Below are 6455 nucleotides of genomic sequence, written 5' to 3' on the forward strand. Positions count from 1 at the left end.
CAGCACAGACAGTCTTATGTGCAACATGCTGCCATGACAGGGCCTGGTGCTCAGAGGAACAACCAACCTGGGAACAGAAAACCAAACACACCTAGTGCCATGGGCGCAGCGTCGGCAACACTAGAGGAAACAAATGAAGGTGGAGCTGTAAGAGCAGCTCAGCAAGGCCAACTGGGACGCCTTAGGAAGGAGCCACAGCAATGCAAGGACCGTGAGATGGAGCACAGCTCATCCCCGAGGGGCAGCAGCATGGCGATGAGATCTCAGAGCAGCTACAAGGGGCCAGGGAGCAAAGATGCTAGAAAACACAAAGGGGCCACACGCCACGCTCAAGACCTAAGGCTTCCTCTTCTGGGTGAACAGGAAGGCACAAGAGACACATTTTCAGCTGGTAGGTGACATCAGTTTCTTTTTGGAAGGAACCAAGGTAGATCAGAAACGAGGCCCACCTTCAGTTTCACTAGTTCACAGGGAGATAAAAATGGTGCCCTCTCCACCCAATCTTTCAAATGGTGAATATTAGGATCACCTGGGCCTCTTTTTAAATTTTATTTCATTTATTTATTTTTTGGAGGTGTTCGGTCTTCCTTGCTGCGCACGGGCTTCTCACTGTGGTGGCTTCTCCTGTTGCGGAGCACGGGCTCTAGGCGCATGGGCTTCAGTAGTTGTGGCATGTGGGCTCAGTAGTTGTGGCTCTTGAGCTCTAGAGCACAGGCTCAGTAGTTGTGGCGCACAGGCTTAGTTGCTCCTTGGCATGTGGGATCTTCCCGGACCAGGGCTCAAACCCATGTGTCCTGCATTGGCAGGAGGACTCCTAACCACTGCGCCACCAGGAAGTCCCCAACCCTCCCCTCTTATTCTGAGCCCCCATGCTGCACCCCAGCCCATCAATGCCACTACAGCCCTCTCTCCTGCATCTGTTCACTCTTCCTACCCCACCTCCTGTGCCTGGGTAAGGCCACCGTTCTCTAGCAGTGGTCTATGAGCCTCCTCTCTGACCTCTCTCACCTGCCCATGGCCCTCCACCTTGCCAACCTCACACTAGGGCAAGCACGCCTACGCCAATCCCCTTTATCCACACCACTTCTTATACGTGAGCCAGCACACAGGGGCTGAGAGTCTGTTCATGCAAGCAGTCACTCAATGTCTGACAGTCATTAGGGTACTGTCCTAGGCACTGGGGGTATCACAGTAAGTAGAGCCAAAAGGAGAAAAATCTCCACCCTTATAGACATCTTGATGCAGTCAGGCAGGCAGACAAATAAGGAAAACACCCAGAATGTCAGAGGATAAGAGTCATGGAAAAGAAGCTACAGCAGATGGGCAGAGCCAGACAGCAAGAGGGTGTCTGAAATCAGTGGTCAGGGACGGTGCCTGAGAAGGGGAGGTTTGAGCAAAGACCTAAAGGCAGGTAGAGAGGAAGCCAGGCAGGTGTCCAAGTAGAAGGAATAGCAGGTACAGCAGCATGGCTGCAGTACCTGAGGCAGGCCAGAGGCCAGAATGGCTGGAGCAGAGTGAGAATGCAGTGCGCAAAGGTGAGCGAAGCACAAAGTGTTCAAGACATACCTACAAGGGCTCCCAAGACTGGCAGGGAGTCTGGGGTCGTTTTCTAGGAGTGAGGTGCAAGCTGAGAGCTGAATGAGAAGGAATTAATACGAAAAGCCAGCTGTGCCCACACATGCACTGAAGTGTAAGTGTGTGTATGGGGGTCACAGGGGAGAGCAGGGGCAAAAACTGACCATGCCAAGGCCCAAAGAAAAAGCATGGCAGCAACAGATGGGCTGAAGAGGTCAGGTGAGATCAAAATAAGAAGTGCAGGGGACTTCCCTCGTGGTGCAGTGGTTAAGAATCCGCCTGCCAATGCAGGGGACACGGGTTCGATCCCACATGCTGCAGAGCAACTAAGCCCAGGCACCACAACTACTGAGCCTGTGCTCTAGAGCTCACGAGCCACAACTACTGAAGCCTGTGCACCCCAGAGCCTGTGCTCCACAACAAGAGAAGCCACCACAATGAGAAGCCCACGCACCGCAATGAAGAGCAGCCCCCACTCACCGCAACTAGAGAAAGCCCGCGCGCAACAACGAAGACCCAACACAGCCAAAAATAAAAAATATAATAAAATTTAAAAAAAAAAAACAATCTTAAAAAAAAAAAAGAAGTACAGTGAGAGGCAGAAAACCCAGTGAGAGATTGGTCTTGAACCCCAAAGGGCACTGGAGCTCCTGGAGAAGGGGCCTCACATGATCACACGTGCGTTTTAGACAGACTAGGCAGGGTGTGGAGAGCTGAGCGAGGGTCGCACAACTGGAATCAGAGACATGCTTTCTGATCTGTCCACCTATGTAACCAGCAGCACAGCCCAAGGGAAAAACTCACCAAGATGTGAAAACTGCTGACATAAACATACCCTTAACAGCATGACACACTTCATCCAGATCATCAATTCTTTCTATGACAAGCCAGTCAACTTAAAAATTGAGCTCCCAGGACTTCCCTGTGGTCCAGTGGTAAAGAATCCACCTTACAATGCAGGGATGTGGGTTCGATCCCTGGTCAGGGAACTAAGACCCCACATGCCGCAGGGCAACTGAGCCCGCGCGCCACAACTACTGAGCTCGCGCGCCTCAACTACAGAGCCCGCGTGCCACAAATTACAGAGCCCACGCGCTCTGGAGCCCGCACGCCCTGGATCCTGCACACCAAAACTAGAGAAGAGAAAACCCGCGCACCACAACAAAAGATCCCGCATGCCTCAGCAAGGATCCCATGTGCCACAACTAAGACCTGAGGCAGCCAAAAATAAATAAAATAAATAAATAATAAATCTTAAAAAAAAATTGAGCTCCCAACTCCTCCAGTAAGATAAAACATTGCTTCTCTACACACCCACTAGGGAAGTCTCACTACTGGGGCTTTTGAGCTGCAGGCCAGCACTCAGCTCAACCACTACTTAGCAGTTTCCATCCTTGTATGTCTTGTTGAAACTATTAGGTATTACAGACATTAAGATGCTTTGAAAACTCATCTTTGGCCGTTTGTTTTCTGGAAGACAAACTCAAGAACAAAACTACTTCAAGACAGCCTGAATTTTTAAAGTAGCAAACCAAATCTCATCAAATCAGTTCCTTCAAAAGCTATACTGCAACCGACAGACAAATGCAAAATGCTGACGAGTCCCCGGGGTAACTAATTTAAGTCTTTTTCTCTCCAAAAGAAATACGTTTTATGTAAATAACAGTTCCTAAAAAATGAAATTAACAAATCACATAAGGGCAGTTTGTAAAGTATAAGCATAATCCTGGGAATTTCCATGTCACCTCTTGCTTTTGTATACTTTATATTCTTTTTACTTTGCCCAGGGATACAGATAAGTACAGTAGAAACATCACTGCTTGATTCATCCTGGTGGTGGACACAGGTCTACTCTATTATTTGTTTGCAATATTTCATAGTTAATTTTGATTTAACATTTGAGTTACCTATGATGAGAAAAGGAAAAGAAACAGCCCTGCCTAGCAAACAGTGTCTTAGCTCCCCAATTGAAGTAGGGTGACCTTAGGCCAGCCCCTTACTTTCCATACTCAGCTTCTTCCAGAGGGTCCCTTTCTGCTCCAACATGACTTACAAAAAAGAGAGGCAAACAGGCCACATGCTGGCATTAAAATGGGTTGTTTATCCCAAGTCATATGCCCATTTATTTATTCAGCATTCACTGAGTGCCTGCCATGAGAAGGCACCAGCAGAGGCCAGGCTGCCCAAGGCTATAAGAGTCCTACCTCAAGAGCTCTCCAACAGGAGAGAAAAGTCACATATGGCCACTGAAGGGCTGGGTCCTCTGTGCTCAAAAGGGAGGACAAGCAGTGGTCCACACCCAACAACAGTCCATGCAGAGGCCTGGGTCAGGACAGGGCACCACATATTTGGGGAACAAGGACACATTTAGTGCAGTCCAGCAGAGATAAGAGTGAAGCTCAGAAGACTAAGATGCTTATCCAAACCTGCATCATTCTATAGCCAAGCAGTCCAACCCAAAAAAACACCAACCAACCAACCAAACGCTGCACACTAGAATATGCATGGGAAAAGCCTTGTATCTTCAGCTCCCACTGATTGATTAAAGTGTTTCCTTAGAAAGGTTACTTGTGTAGCTTAGAAAGGGCAGGGCAAAATAAATGTGGAACTTCAGCATCATCTTAGCACACCCATCTCAAATGTGTGTGCTCAGTGGCAATCCTATATCTCATATAGCACACATTTTATTAGTGTTTTCTATCCTCTCACCAGCACTTCTTAGTAAGTATAACTCCACCTATTTTTACATGTTTTACACTGAAGCATCAAACCGTAAAAAAGTAACTAATTAGCTTCCATTCTGCCATATGAGTAAACCTTTTAAAACTGTACTACTTGTAGGAGGAGAAGTCATCCGAATAAATGGAAGGTTTGGCCCACTCTTCCATAACTAGGCCACAGGGTCTCTAATTCCTAACTTCTCACAATTCTGACTTATTCTCCCCATCTGATTCCTCACATTTGAGCAGGTACTATTTTAACGGCCCTGTGTAAATCGGCTGAATAAAAACCGTAAGCCTAGTAGCCACACGTGGTAGCCTGTTTACCTTACTGTTTTGTTCTGTGTCTCCACAAATTTCAAATTATGGTAGTTTAGACATTACATATGAATATATCATAAAAGTGCACACAGAATAATAAACTGCCCATCACTTTTTATTTTTTATTTATTTACTTTTTTGGACATGCCACACTGCGTGCGGGATCTTAGTTCCCCGACCAGGGATTGAACCCGTGCCCCCTGAACTGGAAGCACAGAGTCTTAACCACTAGACCGCCAGGGAAGTCCCATGCCCATCATTTTTTGAAACTCAGAAAGTTATTTTTCTAATACTCTTAAATTGGAATGTTTACCACTGGAATCCCAGGCCAGCCTGATCTGTAGTAATGCCGTCAGGAGGGGAGGATTTTTGTACTACATAGATCACAGTTCTTCACAAAAGCTTACGCAAACTCACAACCCTGCAGAAAGTCCTCACTTTACCAACCACTGGCCCAAAATTGAAGGCTGCTGGGCGTCTGAGAAAATGGAAGAAAAGGAAAGGAAATGACTCAAAGTAATCGTGCTTAAGGCATGAGTCCTCTTCACTTCCAGTCGGCAGTTTAGATTTGAACTACGGTCGGTGGTGAGGTACAGGAGCACACCAACCACGCCAGGAAAGGGCTGTGCTCCCAGGACTTGTTTCCCTCGTGGTGCTGATTAGAGCTGTGCTTCTTTAATGGTGCTCTCGTCACATTTAAATATGTAACGAGGATATTTAAAACAATTGGGAAAATAAAAGAGTTAAATTCGCAGCTTCATACATGAGATGGCTCCTAACTTATTTTCCATCTTAATAATCTCATTTTAAAATACATAAAGTAAGAGTCGGTATAATCGACGCGTGGTAGCAACGTGAGGTTTTTAAGTTGTTTAGTGATTAGGGAACACACATCTTGGCGTTTAAGTCATTTAAAAGTCAAGGCCTTGAAAGTCTGAGCGCGGGCTGTCAGTCCTGAAGAACTTCCCTAACCTCGCTCTGAAGTCACCCTAACCGAATGGGTCCCCTGTTCTGCTACACGCGCACACGCGCACACGCGCACACACCCCGGAGCCCTAATTACCTGCCTAAGAATGATTAACGTCCCAGTGAGACCAAGTTTCCCCCCGCATGTCAAACCTGTGACCACTCACGTCCCGGCATCGGCGAGAGGGAGAAAAAACTAAGGCTGCACCGGGTCCTGCGCCTTCTGCCCAGAGTCGAGAGCAGCAGCATCGCTTAAACGCCGAGATTTTAAACCGCCCTTCTGGCGAGTGGGGCAGAGTCGGCCGTGCGGCCGGGCCGCTCCGCTGCGCGGTCGGGGCCTCGGGGCCGCCGTCTGGCCAAGCGCGGGGACCGAGGGCCGGCAGCCCCGGGCGGGGTCCCCGCGCCTCCACCTGCCAAGGCCCGGGGCTCCGGGCGCCCGCGCTGACCAACGGCCGGCGTCCGAGTGTCACCCGGACCCTCCGCAGACAAAAAGCGCCTCCCCGGCCCCGGCCGCCCCTCCCACCGCCGCCCGGCCCCGGCCCCGGCCAGCGCCTCACAAAGGCCGGCCCGGCCCGCTGGGCGCCGCAGCGAACAAAGGCCGCCGGCCCCCGGGCCGGCACAGGTGCAGCCGCCGGCCGCCGGGCCCAACATGGCCGCGCCCGCCCGCCCGCCCGGCCCCGTTAGCCCGCCCGCCCGCCCGGCCCCTCAGCCCCTCAGCCCTCCGCCCCTCAGGCCCGCGGCGGTTGGGCCGGCGGCGCCAGTGACCTGTTGTGCGGCGCATCCTCCGGCGGCGGCGGCTCTCCGGTGCGGCGGCTCCGGCGGCGGCGGCCGGGGAGGGGGCCGGGGCCGGGGCCGCGGGGGAGGGAGGGAGGG

General features: G+C 50.6%; 1 protein-coding gene across 10 annotated transcripts in view; it reads right to left on the reverse strand.

The window, feature by feature from the left end:
• NSD2 (nuclear receptor binding SET domain protein 2) overlaps positions 1–6416 on the reverse strand; it is a 76414-nt gene extending 69998 nt beyond the window's left edge. For 9 of the 10 annotated variants that reach the window (XR_003432315.1, XR_003432317.1, XR_003432316.1 and 6 more), the window contains exon 1: positions 6348–6416. The gene's annotated coding sequence lies outside the window, so the exon portion shown is untranslated. Of the gene's footprint in view, positions 1–5735; positions 6005–6347 lie in introns of those variants that run through there. The other variant, XM_027103934.1, reaches the window with a different exon arrangement.
• Between the last annotated feature and the right edge of the window lie 39 nt (positions 6417–6455).

Source organism: Aethalodelphis obliquidens, unplaced genomic scaffold (assembly GCF_003676395.1).
Source record: "Aethalodelphis obliquidens isolate GAN/ISIS:26980383/991018 unplaced genomic scaffold, ASM367639v1 scaffold6, whole genome shotgun sequence".
NCBI classification, from domain to species: Eukaryota; Metazoa; Chordata; class Mammalia; order Artiodactyla; family Delphinidae; genus Aethalodelphis; species Aethalodelphis obliquidens.